The 27,074-nt window shown below is 42.0% G+C and overlaps 1 long non-coding RNA gene across 1 annotated transcript in view; it reads left to right on the top strand.

Moving 5' to 3' along the window:
* The first annotated feature begins 244 nt into the window (after positions 1–244).
* LOC132586449 (uncharacterized) overlaps positions 245–27,074 on the top strand; it is a 55,749-nt gene continuing 28,919 nt past the window's right edge. The window contains exon 1 of the long non-coding RNA XR_009556361.1: positions 245–484. This is a non-coding gene — a long non-coding RNA (uncharacterized LOC132586449). The remainder of the gene's footprint in view (positions 485–27,074) is intronic.

Consider the following 27,074-nt stretch of genomic DNA (forward strand, 5'->3'; position numbering starts at 1 on the left):
TGGGTGGAGTTGCAAGTGGACCTTGGAAGGACTGGCTGGGTACAATGTTCCACTTCAAAAGGAAGGTTGGGATAGCGGACTGAGCAGACCATGTGTGTGGGGAGGTGGGATTAGCTGCACCCAGAGGTCTGTTGAAGTGCTCAGGGACTTGTGATGCATCCGCTGCAGCACCTGCTGCAGCAGCAGCTCAAGGCTCTGATCCTGTAAGGATGAGTCAAAGGGTCTCCTTGCAAGCTTGTCCACCACATAGAGTGGAGCAGCTTCCAGACTTCCCCCAAATGACCCCAGCAATGAGCTCTGCATGAATATTTTGTACCTTTTTTCTTTGCTATACATATATCCCTTTAATGAATGGTGGTGGTATGACACAGCTGTTGCCAATCAAGTCAATTTAGACTGTGAGAGTCTCAGACACTCTTTCTGAGCAATGTGAAGATGCCAGCCTTGTTGAAGACTCAAAGAGGATTTCTGAATGCATGAATTTGTGAGTATAGGAGTTGCAAATTGTTTTTGCCTTGCTCATGCACATAGAATTATTGTGCAGAATGTTGTTATTTAACAGTACCAGAAATATATGCCTGACAAAACCTTTGTGGGAAATGGCTTGGTATTGCCGGCTATCCGTCATGCTTTTTCATCCTTTTTCATACTCATCCTCACTCTGGACTGAACTTTTTACAATTCATATGTGCAAGGAAAGAAGAACTATATTTCTAATTGTTGTAGGATTTTCATGTGTGGACTTCCAAGTTTTAGTCTTTCGGGCCTGCAAAAAGCACTTCAAGTTGTTTCACAGCTTGTATCTGAATGCTGTTGAAATAAAATTGCATAATTTGTATTTACAGTACTTCTTACATAATGTTGCCAATGCATATATTTTTGCAGCATTTGGCTGTGAGCTTTTGCTTCTGAATTTGAGGGGGAGAAACAGGCAAAGAACTGAGTTTACAAACCAGTATGGGCCTGAAAACACCCCCAGATACAGTTCTCTTTGGAAACTTTTCTGGGATCTTTTCCTATAGTATGTCGGGGTCATGGTGCTAGAAGGCCATGGCTCATTAAATGGGAGAGGTCAGCCACAGAGCATGGTCTTTGCTCTCCTCCTTGGGTGTTAGCACTAAGTGCTTGCCCTGTAGTGGTAAGCACCCTGTCTGGGCTTTCCCCATCACCGAAGTTCTTGCTCTAAATCTACATAGCAGGAAGCTCTGAGACAGAGTCTTGTGCCATGCAGTTTAAATACTGAGTTGGACAATGGCTTTGTGAGGTTTTTGTTGGGTGAGGTGCCATGATTTGGTACCTGGGAAGAGGTTTGGTTGCCTCTGAGGATGGAGGTGAATGGTTGTACCAGTAGTAGGCATCCTGAGCTCCTCCATGACTAATGGTGAACAGCCACAGCAGAGGGGCACTTGATTTTTCAGTTCAGTTGGCACCTATGGACTATGCCATGCTTTCCATTGGTGTAACTTTCTGCCTCTGACATGGGGTCAGGCTACAATAGGGTTGCCAATCCCCAGGTGGGGGCAGGAGATCCTTCGGTTTGGAAGCAGCACCCAAGAGCCATGGAGTTGCACTGGGGGCATGCGCCATTGTAACTGGCTCTTATGTCAGCATATCTTGGAGATACATAATCACAAAGGTCAGTTGGTTCCCTCAGCACTTTCAAACCCCACTCCCCATTAGGATCACACTGAATAGTATATCTAGCTGCTTTTGTTAGCATGCTACTGCAAACATATAAGTAGAAGCAAAGATTTTCTACATGTAATTTAATTTAATTTTTAGATTTATATCCCACCCTTTCCTGCAAGTGGGCTCAGGCTGGCTTACAGCAGAATTTAATACAATTACAATAAATGTAAAACATCATAAAACATACACCTTAAAAGTCTGAGAGTAGAATGACATATCAGCAACAGGCTTAGGAAGATATGGCCACACAGCAGCATATAGGCCAACATCTGGCAGTATAGCATAGTCACAGTGATGGTAAAAAATATTGGGGAGGTTAGCTGGTAACAAGAAGATGCCCAGCGGATCAGTTAAAAGACTGACTTTGATAAGTCCCAAAGGGCCTAGATCTCTAACGGAAGCTCATTCCACCAGGTAGGGGCAATTCAATTGGTACTTACATGCCTGATGGGAAATATCAACAACTGTGGTTTCAGTGGAATATCTTCACTGAAATTCATAGCTGCCTTTAGTCCAAACATTCTAATAATTGCAAGATCCCCCCCCCCCCCAGAAATGACTAGTATAGAAGTTAGATTCCAGGGTTTCTATCAAAGTCTACAATGATGTAAAAGTTAGAGAGGGAAATTTAACAGCATTACAGTGCAAATATATGTAGATGATATATCTCAGTGAGATGTTCATCTTTGCTGCTGTGCAGAGAAATAATTTTCGTCAAGGTTTGGAAGAAATGCTGCACCATTCTTGGCATTCCGCTACATTTTTAACCATTTCCCCTACCCTTACACTTTTCATTATATGGGTTCAAATCCTAGTTATCTTGAAAGTTTACAAAGGTTAGTCATCATTAATCATGATCATAATGCTACACATACCTGTCAGTTCAGCTGTCTCATCTAACCATACCTCAAAAGTACCTCTAGTTCTGGTAAATGGATTCTAAACATTATCTCAGCCTGAAAAGAATGAAGTCTCCGTGATGTTCTTTATTTTAACCATCACTGTCTATCTGGGCCACATGCATCCCTGGCAATGGTTTCCCAGAAATGAACCCTGTCAAATAAGTTAAAAGACTTTCAGTTCTGAAATCTTTTAAATCAGCTTTGGCAGTATATATAGGCATCATGACACTGGACTGTACTTCATATGGATGGCTTAAATCATTACTTGCAGCCCACGCTGACCAGAAAACTCTTCAAAATAATTGCACTGTACAAAGAGGACTGCATGGTATAGCTGAACATTGATCTCAGGAAAGCTGGTAGAAATCAACTGGGATTTCTTCTGACCTCACAACACTGCAATTCAATTGGTACTACTGTAAGGCTTCCAGCAGCTTCAGGGTTGCTAGCCAAAAGCTCATATCTACTTTCTAGATATACTTTGTCTTGGAGTAGGAGTTCACATCTCACACAATTTTGATATACTTTTCTGTCCCTTGGTGCCTCCTTCCTTCCTCTTTCAACATTTCAGGATGCTGAACTGAACTAATGAAACCCAATGTTATGGAAAATGCTTTGAGTGTCCTTTTAGAATGGGGAAATTAGCAAATATGGAGACTAGGTAGAGCGAATGAGGAGCAAAGGATCTTTACTTCAATGATACGGAGGTTGGTTTTCAGTCAAGAATACTCCAGGCAAATTGATTTTATAATGTTTACTCAAAATATGTAAAAGAATACATTCATACACACAAATACACAATACAGGCAATCAAGACGCTAGGAAGGGTAGAGGTTATCGATAGAGAATTTAGGGGGGCTTGAGGAAGGCAATATTACCTGGTCCAGATGTGGTGAGGTCCAGTTACAACTTGAAGATGTAGACATGCACTACCATGTCTGAGGGCCCCTTACTTAGAGTAATGGGGGGGGGGCAGCCATCTAGTTACATGTGCTCAGACAGAGAGAGAGAGCGCTTTCCCTCCTGTTATAATATTTTGGAAAGGAAGAGGTCCTCCCAAAAAGGGGCTGACTTGTTGGTGGGCACTGTTTAGTCTTTTCTGGGTACCTGACTGGGTGCCCACTTAAGGCCAGTTAGCAGAACTGACTCTGGTCACCTGAATGGATCTTCAGGTAACAATAGTGGGGCTGATTTAGTGATATCCACCTGATATGTTACAATAGGTCAGAATATGTGTTAATAGCTTGAGTGGTTTAGCAAAGATACCCCTGGGGAGAGGCAAGCATAGAGAACAAAGAATTTGTCTAGGTATCAGACATTACCATAGCATTAGACAGAGAAGCTGAGTCGCAGCAAAGAGCCAGGGAGGTGGCTGATTAATCAGTAGCTGAGGATTAGGGTGTGAACAATACTTATCAGCAGTCCCCATTGTTATTATCCACTCTGTTTGAGTGGGGGAGAGGGCCATTTGCAGATGGAGCCTTTAAGTGAGGCTAGAACAAGCTCTCTACTGGGTCTACATTTTGAATGAAGTATTTTCTTGGCCTGTTTCTAATCAGACTCCATTTTGTACAGCTTGAGGTCCCCTTAGCTCAAGTGGGGTATCTCTACAGGCAGGCAGCACCTCCTAGCAACACCAAGTCCTTCATTGACACTCTCTTGCATTTCTAGATACTAATTATGTTATTTGTTGTTCATTTCTGTATAGGCAACCTGCATTCCTGACCAGAGCTAAGTTAAAACCCCTGACTGTTGCTTACTCTTTGCCTCATTCATGTCACGTGTTTTGCGAGTTCAGATCTACTTAAACTGAAAAGTATATTTTGGCATCCCAAAGGTATCCAGGTTTTCTCAAGGAAAAAAAATGGATATATTTGGGGACAAGCAGATAGATCCAAAATAACAGAGAGGCAGCAGCAGACTAGGGTAAACCAGCTGTTTGTCAGGCTTCTAATATAGTCTTTTTAAAGTTTAAAGGGACTGCAGAAGATGGCTCAAGGAACAACTATGCCAGGGAAAGCAGACTGTTCCCACTGGCTCAGCTTGGGGCTGGTTTCCCCTGCAGTCTGGTTTAAGCTGGGCTGCAGGAGAAGCCAGCCCCAAGATCTTCTCTGCCACAGTACAGCAGATCCTGGGGCTCGCTTCTCCTGCAGCCCAATTTAAACCAGACTGCAGGAAAAGCTGTCTTCATGTCATGGGGTGCAATTTCCTTGTGGCACAGTAGTTCTTGGGGCTGGCCTGTCATGCAGCTTAGTTCAAACTAGACTGCAGAAAAAACCATTCTAGCCATCTGTGTGCCACGGTGAGCGATCTCCCTATGGCACAGCTGATCCTGGAGCTGGCTTTTCATGCAGCCTAGGGTAAACCAGACTTCAGGAGAAGCTGTCCGAGCCAGAATCTGTGTACTGTGGGGCACAATCTCCCCATGGTACAGCAGATCCTGAGGCTGGTCACTTGTGCAGCCTGGTTTAAACTGTGCTGAAAATTCCAGATCCAAATACCATACCAGTACTGAGATCTGCAATTTTCTGGAAATTCCATTTTTTCCCCCCAGGTCCAATAGACCCAAACAAAAAATACTGGTTTTAAAAAAATTGCACACCCTAGTATTAATATTACAAAAACATGTATGCTCCCCTAAAGCAGTTCCTAAAGTAAAAAGACATTTTGAACAGGTACACTGTGTCAGGTGACAAATTACAAGCTCACAAATACATCCCTTTAACTTCTCCCCTTTCTCTCCAATGACATCTCTTCCACCAATTCCAGCCAAAAGCTTCATGAGAAGAAGATGGGCAGAAAGACTTGAAAAAGTGTACAGGGGTGTCAAACTCATTTGTTATGAGGGATGGATTAGACATAAATGAGTCCTTGTTTGGCTGGACCATGTTTGTCATAAAATGTAATGCCAGGTAGCAGAGATATAAACTTTATAAAGGACATAGGCAAACACAATTAAAGATTTTTCAAAAACTTAAAATAAATCATGCATTAGCACTCTTGCAATATTTTGTTTGTTTAACAGTCTCTGATAACTGACATATCTTGCTCTGAATTATTGCATCAAAATCTGGAGACAATATCTGTGCTGTAGCAATCTTCATGCTGTTCAGGTGTTGTTCAGGTGTGCATCTGTAAATTGCAAACCTACTTTTGATTTATTGACATTCATTACAGAAATCACATGGCCAATGCTTTGAGCCTAAGATCCAGAGCAAAACATGAAATGGCTGGGCATTGTGAGCTTTTGTGCATAGGTTACTTGGTGTGCTGGTCAAGAATATGTAAGGGCACCATGACACAGACTGAGGGCTTTGTGTTTGTCTACAAAACTATAGTCTTCTCCATAAAAATAACTATAATTCTTATGTGGCAGTGCAAGAACAGAGAGGCAGCCCTTGGCAAATAAGATGGGTGGGGGGAAGGAATGGAAGAGGGTGCCTAGAATCCCATGGCACTACTGCCAGCATCATTTGGTACACCATGGGGTTGTAAGTTTCCTGATGGCTCAGTGTTCAGCTCCAATCAAACAAATGTTTTGATTATTTATTCTCAGTGTTCAAGCTAGCAGTGTCCAAAGTGAGCTTGTCCACCTAGGTCAGGTCCTTTGCTTCTCTCCTATAGCTGTTGTTACCAATATTGTGGTTAGTATTGCCTTCTTTCTGAGAAGTCTAAGTTCAAAACTCCCAGTCTACAAAGGAAATGTGCTGAGCCTGAACTTGGTCTGGAGTGGACACACCGTCTCAGCCTAATCCGCTTTACTGGCTTGTTATTCCTTATCTAAATAGTTCACATGGCTTTCCTATGGAGAAAGTGTGGATCATTAGGACATGAATACACTGAAAAAGAGGAGGGGGACAAGATTGCACCCAGGAGAGTCCAGGCATAATGAGCTGTTAGAGTTCTTTGAGGGAGAGAACAAACATGTGGACAAAGGGGACCCACTAGATGTTGTTTACCTTGACTTTCAGAAAGCTTTTGATAAAGTTCCTTATCAAAGTTGCCTAAGTAAGCTCAAGTCATGGGGTAAAAGGACAAGTCCTCTTGTGCATCAAAAACAGGCTAATTAATAGGAAACAAAGGGCAATTTCCCACACAGCTTACCAAGGAGCGAAGTCCCTCCTCACCGGGCAGCGTCTGCTCGGATTTCCCACCAACTGCTCCGCGGATTCAGGAAGTGCCGCACCTTTTGCATCTCAAATGGAAATCGCTAAAACCCTAGTTTACGTTAGCAATGCAAAAGGTCCGGCACTTCATGAATTTGCGGAGCAGTTGGTGGGAAATTCGAGCAGACGCTGCGCGGTGAGGAGGGACTTCGCTCCTTGGTAAGCTGTGTGGGAAATCGCCCAGAGTGTGAGTATAAATGGACAATTTTCGGAGTGGAGGGTGGTAAGCAGTGGGGTACCACAGGGCTCAGTACTAGGTCCGATGCTTTTCAACTTGTTCATTAATGATTTGGAGTTGGGAGTAAGCAATGAAGTGGCTAAGTTAGCAGATGACACTAGATTGTTCGGGGTAGTAAAAAACAGAGAGGATTGTGAGGCACTCCAAAGGGATGTCGAGGATGGGCGAATGGGTGTCAACATGGCAAAAGAGGTTCAACATGGCCAAGTGCAAAGTAATGCACATTGGGGCCAAAAATCCTAGCTATAAATAAAAGTTGATGTGGTGTGAACTGGCAGAGACTAATCATAAGAGAGATCTTGGGGTCACAGTAGATAGCTCACTGAAAATGTTAAGACAGTGTGCAACAGCAATAAAAAAAAGACCAACACTATGCTGGGAATTATTAGGAAGGAAATTGAAAACAAATCAGCCAGTATCATAATGCCCCTGTATAAATCGATGGTGAAGCCTCAGTTGGAGTACTGTGTACAATTCTGGTCACTGCATTTCAAAAAAGATATTATAGCATTGGAAAAAGTGTAGAAAAGGGCAACTAGAATGAATAAAGGGTTAGAACACTTTCCCTATGAAGAAAGATTAAAACTCTCAGGGCTCTTTAGCTTGAAGAAACGTTGACTGAGGGGTGACATGATAGAGGTTTACAAGATTATGCAAGGGACAGAGAAGGTAGAGAAAGAATTGCTTTTCTCCCTTTTTAACAATACAAGAATTCGTGGGCACTCAAAGAAATTGCTGAGCAGTTAGACTAGAACGGATAAAAGGAAGCACTTCTTCACTCAAAGGGTGATTAACATGTGGAATTCACTGCCATAGGATGTGGTGGTAGCTACAAGCATAGCCAGCTTCAAGAGGGGTTTGGATAAAAATATGGAGCAGAGGTCCATCAGTGGCTATTAGCCACAGCATATTATTGGAACTTTCTGGGGCAGTGATGCTCTGTATGGCAGTGGAAGGGCTTCTAGCCCCACTTGTGAACCTCCTTTTTTTGGTCACTGTGTGACACAGAGTGTTGGACTGGATGGGCCATTGGCCTGATCCAAAATGGCTTCTCTCTTTTTTTGTATTTTATAATTTTTATTGATTTAAACTACAGAAGAAAGAAGCATTGCAGAGAATACATAAAAGCGGGGGGGGGGGGGGAGGGCCTTGACAGAATGGGGAAAACAGAAGCAGAAACCAGTACAAATGTATCAATTATAATTCTACCTCCCGATAAAATGCTCAAATCATTCTACCTACAAGTATAAAAATCTCCATAAATATTACCTTCCTTTCTTCTATTACCAGAATAAAAAAAAAATCTTTTAATAAACTAGTAGAGCAATATAAATCTAAACACTTCTTAAACACAAATAAGTATAACAAATTATTTTTCCCAAAACTGTCTCATCGCCAATTTTATCTAATTTAATTTAAGCCTATTAATTTGTGCTTATAATAAGCACAAATTAGATTGTTGGTTTAGCAAAATCCTTATTAAAACAAACACATAACAATAATTTCTTTATCCTTAGCAAATTATATAAAATACAACTGAATAATTTGTCTATCTCAGTCTAAACCGTTTCTCCTAATAACATATTAAAAACAAATCTGCCAAATTATCAAATCTACCAAATTACACAGCAATTATGTTATCTGCCTTTTCAACCTTTAATCCAACTCTTACATCAGTATAAGCAATCTCACTAAGTAGGCATACTGTAAATACATCTACTATATAGAGAAATATGTTATCTGCACTCATTAACATTACTTCTTCAAAATCTCCCTTATTCTTTTGAAATCGAACATCTGTTCATTATTAATGGTTACATGTTTGTTTATTCACAAAGAAAAAAAGAACCTAGATTCCAGAATCCTTCTTCCCAAGGATTAAAAACTTTTAAGTTCCTTTGATTTCTGCACCCATCTTGCATCCGAGGCAGCCCATTTAATCACAGTTTGCCTTTTGAAATCACATATCACTTCTTAGTCAGAGTTCCATATCCAGCCATTCACCAAAGTAAAAGAAAAAAATCCAAAATCCTTTTTCCAAAAAGCTTTTCATATCTTGATTTGTTGATTGGAGTGCAGCTGTTCTCTTCTCAACATGGCCTGCCCCCTTAACCATGGCGTGAAGAATTCATCGCCATTTTTCCCTCTCAGCCAAATTCCACTGGGTCTTGATTTCCGGTCTGGTTTTAAAACTGCAACACAGGAAACCATTTTAGTTTTCCTTTGTTTATTTCGAAGAGTATCAGTTTTCCCTTCCAATTTCACAGCAGTCAGTACACTCTCTTTAGCACTCAACCCCTGTAGATTTGCAGTTTCATTAGCTGTCAGCATAAAGCAACTCATTTGGTCTTTAAGGAGCTGCATAAATGAGATAAGATCTTTTTTCAGAGAAATGAGATTTGAACAGATATCTTTTCCCCGAGACATTTCACTAAGTAGTGCCATTTTCTGATAACAAAACTCAGTTTCTTAGATCAAATTGTAAAATCGCTTCAAGCTCCTGCTGATCCCCATTCCACAACAGCTCCAACTGAAGTTTTAAATACCATTCTTTCAAATACAGTCAGGCGATAGAGACAGATCTCTTTACAGTATATCTCCTTTGTGTCCAGATCATATTGCAACTTCTTAATAATCTCTTTAGTATATGTCCAATTATAGTCCAGGTCGATTTTAGTAATTGTATTCAATTGAATTTAAATAGTTAAGACTGCTCATGACATTCTGAGGCCTCTTCTAATTCTTTTGAGCTAGTCTTTCATTGTTATGCAGGGTGACCCATCAGGGAGTAGAATTAGAAAAACACCTACTTGTTAAGTAGAGTCATTGCTTTAGGAGTAAAAGAATGCTATTTCAAAGACGTACTGGAGAAAACGAAAGCAAGAAAGCGATCGGGCGTTCTTCTTTTTCTGCTGATATGCCAGCTTTCATGGCCACGGAGCTTCAGGATATATAGGGAACACAGGGGCAGCTGCCACTGAACCCCTCTCTCCCCATAAAAATCCCATGCTGAAGAAAAAGCCTCTCTGAGCTTTTTCTATGGGAGCATCACTTCTGTGACACCCCTCCAGCAGCCAGACTCAGAGTTGCCGCAGAGAGACAATCTGCAAGCCCCTCTGAAGCCAAGATGACAGATCCTGGAAGTCCAACATGGGTTCTCTTATGTTCTTAAGTTCTCAGGAGCTTGATTGGGATGATTTATTCTTGAGTGATTCAGGACAGGAAAATCCACTTATGTTTTCAAGGAATAAATGTTACAGGACTAAGTATAATAGTTACTACTTACTACATAGCACTAAATATGCAGTCCCCTTTATTTATATATTGGAAATTGCCCCCCCCCCCCCAGGTTGAAATAAAGAGTCAGATGTAATAATTGGATTAAACTAAGGACCACTTTATTTAATTTATTAATAAATGGCAATGGCTAAACAGAACCTGTGGCCTGGTCAGGGCCAGGGGTCTCAACAGACACCTCCCCTGCCATTTAACAAGCAAGCAACCTAGCCCCTGGCTAGAGCTGTACACCACAGCTCACACCAGGCCAGCTCAGCAAATAGGCAACAAACCGGGAAGGTCCAATCATGAGCCGGTTAACTCAATGAAAAGAACCTTCCAGGTAAACCCCAGAGGACTGCATTCTCCCACCCCGGGCTGGCAAATCCAAAGGTCAATCCTGACAGACCCCTAACCCCACAAAAGGGGGATGCTTTCTAGTCCTCCCCTAGTCGCATAAGCTCATTAACCATAGAAACCTGCCACCACTAAGGCCAAGCCTCTTCTTAGACCTTAGCACCCACTGGGAGGCCCAAGGCCACCCACAGCCCTTGCCAAAAGTCTCCCAAGAAGACACCATTACCCTCATCCGAAAGATGAATGCCATCACCCCTATAGAGGTGGGAACAACTAATATGAATGTCCGGATGAGGCAAGTAGTAGCCCAAACTGTCTTCCAAGGCTCTCTGAATGCTTTTATTAGCCTTGCAATGGGCCCTGTTGATGCCTAAAGGGTCCCAAACACCCCACCAAAAAGGCAGGGGATCATGGCCGACCAAATTATAATGGTCCCAGGCCATCTTTCCTTGATAGCCCTAAAATCCTCCTCTGCCTGCAAGTCCAAAGCTGTGCCCTTCATCAGCCCAATATCATTACTTCCCAGGTGTATAACTAAGACCTGGGGAGGAGGGCAAGCACTCCCTTGAATTAACAATGGCAATAGGCCAGGCCAATGAAGGCCCCTGCGCCCCTGCCATTCAATGGTAACCCACTGGCTGAGTCCCAGCTGAGAGCCGACTGAAGTTCTCCGAGCCTGATGAGCAGTCCAAAATACATAACTGTGTCCACAGATGAGAACACAGTTCCTCTGGCCAGGAACAAAAGCATCTAAAAAGAAAAACAGTTAAATCAGCAACAATAACCACAAACTCCAAGCTAACCCCCCCCCCCATGAAGTTATGAACTGAGCAGGGGGTGAACATAGGCTTTATAAGCTGCTGAGTGCCAACGGCCCAGATGCTGAATGGCCGAGGAAGGATAACCTAGGGCAGCAGCTGTAGAGGCTGCCCCAATTCTAAAGGAGTGGGTACCAAACCACACCCCAGACAACCCGAGCTTAGCTAAAGCCCAAGTAGTCACAGCCCAAAATTGATGTTTTGTCAACGGACTGCCAGTATGAATCAGCAGCTAAGCCTTGTCTTAGGTCTTTCAGTGCCAAGCTCAGAGATAAGAGCCTCATAAACAGCTTTGAGTTAGGGAGCATAAAAACCATTTATCAAATCCATTCTCTGAGAAGCCAATTTTAAAAAGGATCAGGAGAAGCAGAAAAAAGAACAAGAAACAAAATAGAATCTCACAGACCACAGCAATCACACTGGGAAGTGGCTAGGAGTCTATGAAAAAAGTTGTTTACAGCCATGCTGGATTCTGTGGCAAGGAAGATCATTTTCTAGGTTCCCTGGTGAGTAGATGGAGTGCTGAAACTCCCTAGTTTCCATACATCAAATAAAATATTTAAGTAAATTCTTGGTTTCCAGGCAGGGAGAGTCCAACAGACTGCCATTGACATGACGAAACAAAAATCCCTCCCTAGGACCGCGTACTGCCAAATAGGCAGCCAGAGCAGAAACTGGACACAACTCCAGCTCAGAACATGTGCCCAGCTCCAAAACGGTTCCCTTGTGACGCTGGTCAGACTTGGAGCGTTGAACGGTGATGACCGCCTTACTCTCAACTAACCTCATGTCCTGTAGTAACAAAGCACTACCAGAAACATCATTTCTGGAGCGTGCCACTAGCTCACTGTCTCTAAGGGCCCCAAAGAAGGCAACCAAGGAAGCGGCATGAAACAGTGTGGACTCAAAATAAGATGCACACACTGTGTCCCAAACCCCCTTCAAGCCCCTAAGAATCAAAGGGGAAATAGGCTTCTTAGTGTCAGGATTAGGCCTGGCCTCTCTAGCCCAGCACTCTAGCATCTTTCGCAGACAAAAGTCTGCGGTTTCCTCCTTATACCCCAAAACCTTACTAACAAAAGCCAGAGCAGGCAGGCGTCTCCTAATGGATTGCAAGGCCAATCCCTTTACCTTTTAAAACAACACAGAGTGGAGCAACTGCTCCACCGGGAGGGGCTGAACGATGCGATACCCTAAAGTCCTCAAACTGCCACACGGCACGTTCATAAGACTTCCTGGTGCTGGGGGTACCACAGCCATGTTATCACACCAAAAATGAATAGTGTGATTGGCCATATAATTCCCCTATAGCCAAACAGGGAATGGGAAAGAATGGGAAAGAACTACCAGGATGGGAAAGAACTCAAGAAACGTAAGATCTCTGTTCAATCCCGCCTGGTCCCACGAATCCGGCCACACATCCGCGCACCAATGTCTGAGGAAATAGACCCCAAAATCTAAGGAACTGGCAGCGTCAGACATGACCTGAAGCTCTGCTTCAAGCTTCATGTCTTCCCTCCAAAATGAAATCCCATTGAAGGACTCCAAAAACTCCTGCCATACCAATAAGTCTGCCCTCATGCTGCTTGTAACCCACGTTCTATGCTGTGAAAGTCATAGACCAGCCATCGCATCACAAAGCCTGCACAAGAAAGTGCGTCCAGGAGCTACAACTTCGCAAGCAAAGTTGAGATGCCCTACAAGCTGTTGAAGCTTGACTAAATTAACCTTCCACTTAAGAAGGAAAGAATCAACCCTCTCCCTCAACTCTGTGATTTTCTCAACAGGTATTCTGGACAATTCTGCCAGAGTGTCCAGCTCGGTCCCCAAAAAAGTAAGGGTTATCCTTCCTCAGCCATTCATCATCTGGACCCTTCGTTTTTTCCTGTGCCAGTGGAACACCCAGCTCCACCGCCACCTCAAGAAAGCCAAACATTAACTTTGCACAATGCCCAGTCCCTTCAGCACCCACAAAGAGGTAGTTGTCCAAATAATGAATCACTTCCTGTAAACCCATTTTCTCACGAAGAGCTCATTCAAGGAATGCGCTGAAGCGCTCAAAAGCCACACATGAGACAGAGCAACCCATAGGTAGAGCTCTATCCATGTAGATTGCCCCTCAAAGGAAAAACCCAGGAGCTCAAAGTCAGCCGGATGAACAGCGAGAAGGTGAAGGGCAGACTTAATATCGGATTTAGCCATCTTCGCCCCTTTACTGCAGCGTCGCACAATGCTAATGGCCTGATCAAAACTAGTGTACCTAACAGAGCATAAATGTTCAGGAATGCCATCATTTACTGATGCACCCCTGGGATAGGAGAGATGGTGAATCAAACAAAATTCACCAGACGCCTTCTTTGGCACCATTCCCAAGGGGGAAACCCAAAGGTTTGGCACTGGAGGGGTAGAAAATGGCCCAAAATCCTGCCCTCCCCCAATTCCTTGGCAATCTTACCCCTAACTACTTGCTCCATACCCTTAACAGAACTAAGGTTCCCCAACTGAAATACAACCCGGGGACCCTAAAAAGGAATCCTAAAACTAAACAACTGTAACTGATAAGATCTAAGCAGGAGTAAGCTAAAAGCTCTCCTGCCTAGACCGATCGTCAGACAGAGACTGGCATGAGTGGGGAAGGCGCACTGCTGCTTCAGCCAGCTCCGCCCACAAGCATAAGCCCATTGGGCTGTCAATTTTCCTCTCTTCCCCCAAAGGTTGCAAATGTGTCCCTCCGTCCTTACAGCAGGCGGTTGGGACAAATTATGTCTTCTTAATGTCTTCTACCGATCCTCTTATGTTGCTGAATGGAAGACGATAGAAAACTTATGTCTGTTGCACTATAGTTTTAGGGAAGCTCTTTGGAACAGTCATCATAGATGTTTTACATCTTCCTGTAACCCTTTTTTAAAAGCTTTGTTTAGGGTATGGCCAGTGGCCCATCCAGCTAGGATTGCCCCTCCTACTTCATTACTAGTGGAGTTTACAAATTACTCGCCTTTTATACCAGGTACTATTATCAATTCATTTAGTATCTGGCGTAAATCTAATCTCACCATATTTTTTGACATTCTGTCACATGGACATCTAAAGCCTAAGATCTCATTTGATCGTATTTCCACTGCTGCTTTGCCGTGGATGGAATACTTACAAGTGCAAAGCTTCTTAGCCCGTTATTCCTTTAAGCCAGCGTTGAGAGCAAAGTTTTTGAACTTCTTTTGTGTACTGAAGACAATCATATCAAAGGTCTGATCTCTATAATTTGCTTCTTAATAGGGACTATTATAGTAATTCATCTTGTAGAAATGCATGGCAAACAGAATTATCTTGTAGTTTTGATGACACAGATTGGCTCAGCATTTGGCAATCCCCTTCTCTTAAATCGAGATCAATAAATATTAAGTTACAGGAATATAAAATGTTAGCTAGGTGGTACCTAACACCAGTACGTTTGTCTCATCTTTTCCCATCTAGTTTCCCCCTCTGTTGGAAGGGGTGTGGCAATCGTGGCACGTACCTTCACTGCTGGTGGCTGTGTCTATTGATTAGGCCTTTTTGGTCTTTAATTCAGTCAAAGGTTTTATTGTTAACAGGCATTGTAATACCATCTGACCCTAAGGTTATCCTTTTAAATATTTAAGGGGATTTCCTAATTTCTAAGTCACAAAGGGAATTTATTTCCCTATAAATCACTGCCGCCAAATATGCTATAGCTTTAACTTGGAAAACACCTGAGTCTCCCTCTATCCAAATTTGGGCTTCTAAACTTTGGGAATATTTTATTTTAGATAAATTAGTTAGTTTTCAATCCCATTATGGGTCTAAGTCTTTTCCTTCTAAGTTGCGTAAATGGGAACCATTTTTGAAAAGGAATTTTGGTTCCTGCCTTCACACTTCAATGTTACCACAAGATGAATATTTTTCATTAATAACCTCGCATTGATTGTTTTCATAAATGAATCCTTGAATCTTATGTATGTATCTATATGTTTGTGTGTGTATTGTATTTGAGTTTATAGTAACTGGTCCTCATTAATTTATCTATTTAGTTATTTAGTTTAGATTTGCAAAGTACCTTAGGTAGTGGACTGCAGTATTATTATTATTAGCAATATTTTTGGTAGTATTGTGTTTATTGTAATGTTCTTTTTAGGCCTATATTCAACCTTGTAATGTGACAGCTAGGGATGTGCATTCGGTTCGGCCGAACCGTATTTATAGCCTTATCAGCACTGATTCGGCTGTATACGGAATAGGCTGCAGCCGATCCCCATAGGCACCCATTACACGGCAGCTGAATACGGCTCGCCGTATACTCCCGAATAGCTATTCAATTGTCAATTCAAAAGGCGGGAAAGTAGCTTCTGTAGCCTCAAAGGAGCTGCTTGCCTACTTTCCCGCCTTTAGTTGCCTTTTCCCGCCTCTCCCATAGCCTCCCTGGGATCAGGGAGGGGGAAGAGGAGCCCCAGCAGCCAATCCAAAGCATCCATTTGCAAAATGCATTGCAAATGCATGCTTTGCAGGGCTTTTTAAGGAGTCTTCCTGGCTGGACTCCTCCATTGCTGCTGTGTTGGTTGGTGTGAGAGATTGTGCTGCTGCTGGCTGGCCCTTGGCTTCAGCTGCTGCCTGCTGCTCTCTCACTCAGCCTTACAAGACTTCCCTGGACTAGAGAAGACAAGGTAAGACAGTCTTGGGGTTCTTGTTTTTATTTATTGTTGGTAAAAGGACTTTTTAAGACTCAGAGTCCCTTTACTTATCCAGATTTGGGTGGTGGTGGGGTAGCTTATTTGGGGTTAGGGGTTTCTGCTTGGGGAGGGGGCCTGGGGTGGGGGGTTTTGCCAGTTTGCCCATATCTTAATTTAGTGAGAGGACTTTTAAAAGTGCAGTGTCCTTTTACTTCTCCTGATTTGGATGGCTTGGATTTCTTGGGGTTAGGGTGAAGGGTTTTTTTGGGGGGGAGGGGTTGGCAAAGTTCCTGTATTGTTTAAAGTTATTTTTTTTACTGTTTTAAAAGTATTCAGTGTTTGATTTGTTGCTGCTGTGTTGTGCTGTGTCGTGCTGCTGCTGTTACTAATTTCCGTTGTTTAAAAGGCCACTTTTGTCCCCCTTTTCCTGGTTCTGGTTTTGGGGGGGGGGGTGTTGTTGACTGATTTGGCCTGAGCTTTCTTATTGGTGAAAAGGCCATTTTTTAACACTTGAGTTGCTTGGCCTTTTCTCCTGTTGTCCCTTTTCCTGATTTGGGGGTGGGGGTGAGGGTGTTGTTGACTTATTTGGCCTGAGCTTTCTTGTTGGTGAAAAGGCCACTTTTTAACACTTGGCCTTTTGTGATTCTGCTGGTTTTGTTTTGGTTTTTCTTTAATTACCTCTGGTTGGTGTGGGGGTTGGCGAGGGTGTGTGTGGGCTGGGTCACTTTCTTGTTTTTATAGAGTAGATTGTGTGTTCTGTGGCAGGGAAGCTGGCACCTGGGTGAGAGACCCAGAACCAGCAGGCTTGTTGTGGTTGGCCAGCTCTCCCCATGTTGTTTGGGGCAGGGCTGGAGAGCTGGCATCTGTAGATTGTGTGTTCTGTGGCAGGGAAGCTGGCACCTGGGTGAGAGACCCAAAACCAGCAGGCTTGTTGTGGTTGGCCAGCTCTCCCCATGTTGTTTGGGGCAGGGCTGGAGAGCTGGCATCTGTAGATTGTGTGTTCTGTGGCAGGGAAGCTGGCACCTGGGTGAGAGACCCAAAACCAGCAGGCTTGTTGTGGTTGGCCAGCTCTCCCCATGTTGTTTGGGGCAGGGCTGGAGAGCTGGCATCTGTAGATTGTGTGTTCTGTGGCAGGGAAGCTGGCACCTGGGTGAGAGACCCAGAACCAGCAGGCTTGTTGTGGTTGGCCAGCTCTCCCCGTGTTGTTTGGGGCAGGGCTGGAGAGCTGGCATCTGGGTTTGCTGCAGCCAGGTCTGCAGAGCAGACCTTGAGCAGATTGTGTTTTGTGTGGCAGTGACATTGGCAACTGGGTTTATATTGGTTCCAGGCCTGCAGGGTTCATAGAGTAGATAGAGGGATGTAGTGCATTTGGGTCCTATAGAGATTCTCTGGTGTGAAGTTAGGTTTGGCTTTGAGTGCCCCAGGAATTGGAACCCCTGGTCCAATTTTTTTTGGCCTTGTGGGTTTTGTGTGGGACAGTGCCCTGAAGCTGCACAGCAGTTTGGGGGGCTCTCCTCAAAACCCCCTGCTCCCCAGAGCCACTTTTCCCACAACAATTACAGTGAGGAAGTGGCTAATTGGGCTTTCCCCATCATTGTTGGCAATGGGCCTTTTGGGGAGCCCAAAGACAGGGACCCCCTGGCCCAATCTTTTTGGGACTTGGGGGGGTTGTAGGGGAGAGTCCCCTGCAGGTCCCCTGCAAATTTGGGGGCTCTCCCTCAAACCCCCTGCCCCCCAGTAGCCTCTAATTATGCCCTATGTTGCCATTGATTTCAATGGCCCATAGGGTATAATGATGGAATAGGGGCACCCTATTTGGGTGCCCCTGGAATTGGACCCCCTGGCCCAATCTTTTTGGGACTTAGGGGGTTTGTAGGGGAGAGTCCCCTGCAGGTCCCCTGCAAATTTGGGGGCTCTCCCTCAAACCCCCTCCTCTCCAGGCAGTTTCAAATATACCCTATTTGCCATTGATTTCAATGGCCCATAGGGTATAATAGGGCCGTATATTCGGGAATAGCCGCGCATCTACTGTATATGCGGCTATTCCGAATGCGGTATTCAGGAGTATACGGGGATTCCGAATTCCCCCCCCCCCGTATACTTCCGAATCCGTGTAAATCCGATTTTTTTTTTTTGCACATCCCTAGTGACAGCCTAATCTCAGGATTGAACTCTCATTGTTTCTGTTTCGCTTACCATTACTTATCGTCGTTCAATTTTATATTGTACTTGCTTATGAAAGTTTCAATAAAATCTCTTTTAAAATGTCAAAAAAAAGGAAGTACTTCTTCACCCAAAGGGTGATTAACACATGGAATTCAGTGCTACAAGCACAGACAGCTTCAAGAGGGGATTGAATAAACATATGGAGCAGAGGTCCATCAGTCGCTATTAGCTACAGCATGTTGTTGGAACTCTCTGTCTGGGGCTCTGTATTCTTGGTGCTTGGGGGAGGGCAACACTGCGAGGGCTTCTAGTTTCCAGGCCCCACTGATGGACCTCTTGATGGTACCTGGGTTTTTTTTTGGCCACTGTGTGACACAGAGTCTTGGACTGGATGGGCCACTGGCCTGATCCAACATGGCTTCTCTTATGTTCTTATGAGTCTAACATAACTCTCTCTCTCAAGGCAGAAAGCTCAAACCTTGAATAAAACTTTGTTGGTCTTAAAGATGCTTTGTATGTCTCCCATGCGATTGAGGGAGCTGGGCAAAGTAAGCTCTCACTCTTTCCCTCCATTCCACTCTCTTCCTCCTAAGGGGACAAGAAGGGTGAGGAGTCTCAGCCAATGGAGGAAAGAGAGGCTTGGCTCAGTAGCTCTGCTTCCCTCCAGCCAATGGAGTGAAGAGAGGCTTTGTTGTGTAGCTCCTGTGTGATTGAGATAGCCTGTCAAAGCAAGCTGTGACAAAGAAGGAAGCAAAAGAGAGGGAGAAGGAAGCAGATGACAGCCAATGGCTCATGAATTGGGTAGGATACCTGTGGAGGATGGATCTGGCTCATGGGCCACATGTTCGAACCTGTTGGTGTAGGACATTAGTATAAACATTTAATAACTTTTATTATTACTTTAACATACAGTCAAACAATCCTTTCAACTGTACGTGCAAATCCAAATGTCATCGACTTCAATGCCTTGATTCCCTCTGATATTAATGGTTCCGGACAGTTACCTTTTGTCATAATATTTATACTTCTGGTTAAAGCTTTCCCTTGCAAATGATTTTTAAAAAAATAAATAAATATAAATAAAAGGGTCTTGAATTACCTCAATGCTATTCATACAGTCTCACAAAGAATAGTTTTGTCATTCTGTTCTTTCTCTTTTATTCAAGTGCCACAATACCTAAGAAATCATATGGGGTTGAAAAAGAAAGAGAAGAAACTACAATGTTAAAAATAATGATAAAAAGTGTACAGTTTTGACCTTAATGGCTCTAACAGAAGATTAAACTCCCTTCACCATCAGTTTGATTACTGCCAGCAGCAGATTATTTCTTTTTGTTTCTGAAACAATAAATTTGACTTCATCCTTATCTCTGCAGCTCATCTGGAACATAAAATTATAATTTCCTTTTTTATGTCATCTTTACACAATATATGTAAAGTTTACTGGCTGTAAAGCATTAGTGTCTGACACAGAGGGCATTTCAACAACTGATAAAAAGCTGAAACTTGATACCTAGGTATTCCAGTATTTTACACTTTGAATGCTGGAAACGTTTAAACTATTGTGTGTGTGTGTGTATTAGTTGAAGCTTTGGATGCAAAAGCATTTGCCAGATGTTTGTCCACATGTAGAGAGTAGTATGGTCATGCCTCATTCCCAATGTCCATTATTCCACAGAATATCTGTGGTGAGCTATCTGAGTCACTATTGTCTACTCTGACAGGAAGTAATTTTCTAGGGTCTCCAGTGGAGGCCTTTTGGATCATCTACTACTTGATTCTTTTAAGTAGAAATGCTGGGGGTTGAACTAGGGTCTTCTGCATGGAAAGCAGATGCTCTACCACTGAGTCATATCCTGACATTCAGATAATCTGTCCTGGAAACAGATTATTTGAATGTGACCTATATATATAGTCACAGTTAGTTAACATTTTATAGGCCACAAAATTCACTACCACTTGCTAGAAGTAGTGTTACCTCTTCTGTTCTTCCCAGTGTATCTCACTTGGCCATGTAATTTGCTCCATCTAGTTGCAAAGAGTGATCATAAGCCTGAATTTAACATCTGTAATAAAATCAGGCTAACCCCCATAATATCACCCGAAGTAGGCTGTTTGGAAAAGCATCAGACATTTGCCCAAGTAAAAATAATGCTGGAGATGAGTTATGCTTAATAATATCCAAACATATTAGGTAGACGATTACAAGTGCTATACACAAGCCATAAAATCTAGGCTTTATGGATGAAATACACTCCCTGAGTGGCATATCTCACATTATCAGATGCATGAAATGAAATTTAGGGGAAAACATTTTACCTTTAATTAGCTCTAATTTCTTTAATCAGGTTGCCACTTAGTGTTCAAATAGCATCGATTAACCTCACAATATTCAGTCATTCATCTTAACATCATTCTTCCTATCATAAGCATGAAGGGAAAATAATTTTTTACTAGCTCTCCTTTCTTCACTACAGAGAAGCTATAAAATTGTTGCATTTAGTTTTCTCCCTGATTTTCATGAACCATCTAAGCTTTTCTGTAGCGTTAGACGAAGAGCTCTATGCCACCATCACATTCCAAATGAAAATGGTCAATACCTAAGACCAAACAATTTAATAGACATGGGGAGGGGAGTGAACCATATTTCAGCTAACAATCTACCCTGCATGTGCTTTTGACCAGGATGTTAAAGATTTGCCCCAGACACCCATCAATGAAGGCACGAGACAACACCTTGGGTTTAACTAGTTTATGTAATTAATTAAGCAATCTACATCATAATATGAAATATGTAACATATTTAAGTGGGTGGGCTCTGCTAGGCATGGTTGCCTTTATTGAGCAGACCCCCCTGACTCCAAACAAAACCAGCATCCTCCTCCTCACCTGATGTGCTGCACAGCCATTACAAGGTTCTAATAGATGTTGCTCAACATCAAGGGTGCTCCTTCCCAGATATATCCTGCCACATAGCAACCAGTGGTACTCTCTTCAAGATGTGCCCTCCACCACTTTGGATTTCTGAGGTGCTTCCTGATCATCCCGACCTATCCCAATTAGCCTGGCCAATCCCTGCCAAATTAGTTATGGCATACACAGTCAATGGCCAGGCCTATTTACTCCAACCTTGATTTAATCCTAGTGTCTTGAAGTAGATGAAAAAGACTCCCCTGAATGCCAATTTTGGGGAACTCCTACAATGCCTGTTTACCCCAGTGGTGACTGGCTAATCCCATGATGAATAAGGGAAGGTGAATGGATCAGCAGCCAGCACCAAAAGCCTGCTTAGGTGACATGTAGCTAAAATATAATTTGAACAGCTGTGTTTCTCAATTGGCAGGTACTCAGGAATCACTCAATGGGGCTTCATGCATGTATTTAATCCCAGTGGGCCAAGGCAAACTGTTCCCCAGTATTAATGCTGAGAATTCTACATCTATATGGAAGTAAGAACTGATTGATGCATACCTATTTATTACTTGATCTCTTGTCACTTGGTGGGTAATGAATGAACATGTGAGCTGTCTTGTGTCTGAGGTGATTTTCATAAGACAGAGGCGAAGGAAAAGCTTGGATTTATACCCCACCCTTCACTTGGAATCTTAGAGTAGCTTACAAGGTCTTTTGCCTCCCCACAACAGACACTATGTGAGGTAGGTGGGGCTGAGAGAGCTCTTTCAAGAACTGCTCTTCAAAGAGCAGCTCTTTTGAGCAGGTCTATGTGGAGGACTGAGAAATCAAATCAGGTTATCCCAGCTATATGCCAGTCTGTATGGATTTTGATTTGTGGAGTCTCTTTTGCACATGCGAGTCCCCACGTCATATTTTTTTGCATACAGAATTATATTAGTTATATAGTTCTTTTGACCTCCCCCACCAGTAGAATCAGATTATAACCCCCCCTTCCTGAGGGATTCATGTGGAACAGGCATGGTCAAAAATGATAATACAAAATGGATCCATTGGTATTCTACCTTCCACAAGCCACATGTTGCTCACAGAAAACACAATGGTCAGTTTCTGTTACACTATCGAATCTTCACATACCCAAAACATCTTTTTAAAAAACCTGCATTTGATTTTTGTAATGGCAGTAGAGGTAGAATCCTTGTCTGAATTAACTAAAAGGGCTAACTGATGACAATTTATTTTGTTATAAGTGTGTATATTCTACTTTGATTGACTATGTTTGCGTGTTTCAAATGAGCTCAATTTCAAGATCATTTATGATGCAATAATCATGATCATATACTTTAATTCTAGAGGGGAAAAGTGAGGAGTTTGATAATAGAAAGAGATGGAATAGGTATGGGAACGATCCCTTGGTTTCTGCTAAATGATTCCAATCTGATTTAGCAGAAAAAATAACAGTCAAGATTTAAACAACTTTGGAATTAATCAACATTTTAAAAATGTACAAATGTACAATATGTGATTTTATAATGATTTCAGATACCAAAAGAAAATGAGTCCACATCCTGGGATGTGTTAAAGTATACTCGGTCTTTAAAGCTGAAACTCATGATAGTGAATCATGTACAACAATTCAACAGTGGCTCAATTCAGCAACAATTTATTCATTTAGAAAATGTATATGCCACCTCCAGAGATCTCCTTGTGGCAGCTCACAAAGTAAAAGAGCATAAGCAAATCATAAAACAAAAGCATGAAGACAACAGCCCCTAAACATCAATTAATACTATCTCTCTGGAGAAAAACAACTTCTGTTATTATTCAACCTTTTCTCCTACTGATCAGAAGTTCTGTGGTAACATAGTTTGATTAGTTCATACCTTGGATAAGTAGAAAATCTGAAGTATTTTCTTACTTATATAGGTTTGGGAGAGAGCACCTCATACCAGTGGTTTATCATCCTCTTCCCATCACCTGGCCTTTTTTTTTCCATTTGTGAAAACACTTGAAGATTTCTAAGGAAGTCTCTTGCTGCATATCACAACTGTGTGACATTCGTCACTCACACAGGCTTATTACACTGCTGATATGATGAGCAAATGTTCAAATTCAAATAATGATAATCTGCCCTTTTTGTAGCTGGTTGTGCAGATTCATTTGTACTGAATTCATACATCTTGTACAGTTATTACACATGATCTATATAGTAAACCTTCATGCAATATAGATCATTTATATGTGTGAGTCTCATCAAAAAAGAGAAAATAAATGAAGTGAATAAAGTGAATGGATATATCTAGCTTTCAAAAACCCATTTGTGTTTAATGGGGCCACATAGAAGAATGGGGAGCTGCTTCCTCAAACCTGGTGGAATCCCAAAGCTTGCAACCCAAATGCAACAAAAATGATGGTTGCACAAGTTTTGATATTTCAGTTTTTTTAAGCAAACCATCCAGTGTATGGTGAGACATCATTGGAAGATCTCTGCAGCTGCTGAAGAGTTGATAGGCCATCATGTTGACCTCTGGTGACTGATCCCTACTGGGGACCTATTCAAGGAGATTACTGAATAAAGCCTGCCTCCACCTCCCAACTTCTGGTATTCTAAGAAAATCTCCCATCCAAGTACTAACCACAGTTGACCCTGCTTAGCTTCCAAGATCAGATGAGCTTAGGTTTACCTGAACTATCCAAGTCAGGGTCCTAGCACTGAATAATTCTTGATTTGTTGATGCATCAATGATGTTTCAAAATTACAAAATGTCTGAAGGAAGATTTCAGTGCAAGGAAACAAAAAAGGGCATAAAATGGAAAAAAACCCACAATGGAAGCAATTTGTTTAAAGGATAAATGTGCCTGATAAACTGCTGAGGCCAACCTGCTGAGTGTTTTTCTTCTGAAAATACTTGGGAGGGAAACTCTTCAGAAAGATATGCAATTTGCACATACTCTCAGATTATGACATATTATACAGATGTTAAAAGTGTGTTAAGGCTGCAAAATTTTGGCATGCAATGAAACGTTCAGTTCAATGCCAATTACAATTTGTTAGCGAAGAGCCTTTAAATAGCGCCATTAATTTCTTCAGCATTAGGGTAAATTATTAAGAAGGCTTTCTTAATACTCAGAAATATATTTAGTAAGATAACTCAGAACAGTTTTATGTGAATTACAGTTTAATAATGTTGGCCTTACAAAGATAATCTTTATCAGAAGAATAATCTGACCACCTCTTTTTTAATGATAAAATTATCCTCCTGAGTTCATATTTCTTTTGGCATGAACCGTGCACCTCAGACAAGGCGAGACTGAAAAGAATAAGCAAACTAATTCTTTTTTCCCTTTTACTGGGTTGTGAAATGCATTCATAGGTGACTCTCTTATCACTGCTACTTTACAACTATCATTTGTAGTTTTGTGCGATGTAGTTAAAAAGCTGTTAAGGAACATTAGAGTGCTGAGTTTTAAGCTTTTCTGCACCAACCTTTCCATTCCATCTCCTTTCTTCACTCACTGTGTTTTGCTACATCCAGCTGCTAATCCCCAAAACATCTTGGGGGTGGGGGGAGGGGAGTAGTATTTGTTGTCACTCAACATTGTAAAGTCCAGGCTTCTGCATTTTTAAGAATGTTATTAGGCATTTGGGCTACCACCAAAGCTATCAGTCCCACATTATTTTCTCTCCCCATAATGATTAGCAATTCAAATGATGTGTCACATTCCCATGGTGCAGTTCCCACTCTTACTTGCGGGGGCAGAATAATCTGCAGCATGGTGACATCACATCCTGGATTTTTGTGTCTCTAGAATTTTTGGGAAGAAATTGAGCATGTAGCTGGAGAAACTGCAGTTCAGGTCTGATTGCAATATTAATCATTTGTTTCCAAAGTTTGTAAACTGTCTTTTTTTGTGAAAGGGTAATGTATTTGAAGAATGTAGGACAATTTAATACTCTGACCCAGGGCAAGCCTTTCATTTTGGGAGTCTAGTGAGGTTTCTCCATTTGAGAAACCTCATCCATAAAATTTATAGAACATTTGTTCAATAGTGATTGAATCTGAGAACAGGTATTGTGCAAATTTCCTGCTGGTATAAACTCACAGGAGTATTAAATGTAATGTGTATTAAATGTAATCCAAGGCTGCACTCCTGACACAGACCAAATAACAAGGAACTAAATATTCAGAACCTATGACTTTGGTGAATAAATTCATTTTATGAAATCTATAATAAAACAGATCACTATGAACACAGTAACATAAATGCCATAAGCAAAGCAGAGATCTCAAAAAGCTATTTTGAAATACAAAGTCTTTCAATGAGTTTATTTTCTTTGTATTCTGGTTTTCAAGTGTTCCAGCTGCATCTGTGTATTCTTGAACTTAATGTTGTTTTTAAATGAGTTTTAACCCTTTAATGCTCAAGGTCATGCTAGATAATAGAGATGACAGGTCTTTCAGCATCTTTTAGTACTACATATCAGGAGCACTCAGCTGAACTCAGATCAAGGCCACATGATGGGAGGGCAATTTTCCACCTCTGTGCAATTTTATGAACTGAATCTACTTTTCCTGCCACCCCATGTTCCTATTAACCTTAGAAGAAGGAGAAAAGACTGGTGCCCTGTCTTTTTTCCTTCCAAGACTAAAGAAGTTCTATTCAATGAAACCTTTCAGGAGAAGGAATATAAAAACCCATCTCCCATCCTTGCCTTGTCCCAATCCTTCACTTGTGAAATGTAGCATTAAACGATTCTGGAACAGCTATGATCTCCAGCTAGACTGGCTTCCACTCTTTCCACATGCCATTTCTCAAGCATATCTTCTCCCCACGATTATAACGTTAAGAATATGTACTTGAACATCATTTATTTATTGATTTATTTATTACTTTCAATTTATATCCCGCCCTCTCCGCAAGCGGACTCAGGGCCACTTACAACATCATAAAATACAATCAATCCAATAAAACATATAAAACCATAATTAGGCTGTTTGCCAGTCTGTGGGAGGATCCCCATGCCTGCCTTGGGTTGGCCTGCCTTCCACCACCATTTCAACAGCACCTCTGATGCTACTGTGGTTTCAGATCTGGGAAGGGAGGGGGTTAAGTCACCTTTTCCACCTCTTCTTCTACAGGTCGGTTCTCTTTGCTCTCTCACACTCTCTCTTTCTCTCCTTTTTGGCCACTTGAGGAGATGCCTCCTTTATAGGACTTTGCCATCTGCCTGATCCCCCTGAAGGCATTTGTCCATCTGCTGACCTGTTACCCCCCTTTCTATCTTCCATTTCCTCCAGGCTGGCTCCCTCACTCCCCATGCTCTGCCTGTTCAAAATTATAACAATATAATCATGACCAGGCTCTTACTTCAGACTTGAAAAGCACAACCATTTGAGGAAACTATAAAAGAACCAATATTGTTATGTTCATTTAGACAGGTTTCATTTAGGACCACAGTTGCTGACTTTTGTGTGTGCCAAACTATCTAAACCAAAGTTAAATTTAGGATGCATAAACTACTGTGGGTTGATTGCCTCACAATTGCCAGCTGTGAATATGCCACCTATTTATCAATTATCTTTGACTGTCAAGCCTTTCATAGGAGTTCATGCACGTGTACACACACACAAATGTCAGCTTTCATTCATGTATGTTGCTTCTTACAGCCTAATAACACTGCAGGCATACTTTGTTTCTCTGCAACCAAACTTGAATCTATTACCAATGGCTTCCCAAATGAATTAATTTTGAAGTGCTACCGTTTCGTCTTCTAAGTACATCTATCAACAGCATGGTTTGCTTGAATGTGGAGCTTTGAAATATTTGCCATAAAACATGGAATAGAGCAAGAAAAATATGGAATG

Source organism: Heteronotia binoei, chromosome 1, assembly GCF_032191835.1.
Source record: "Heteronotia binoei isolate CCM8104 ecotype False Entrance Well chromosome 1, APGP_CSIRO_Hbin_v1, whole genome shotgun sequence".
Lineage (NCBI taxonomy): Eukaryota > Metazoa > Chordata > Lepidosauria > Squamata > Gekkonidae > Heteronotia > Heteronotia binoei.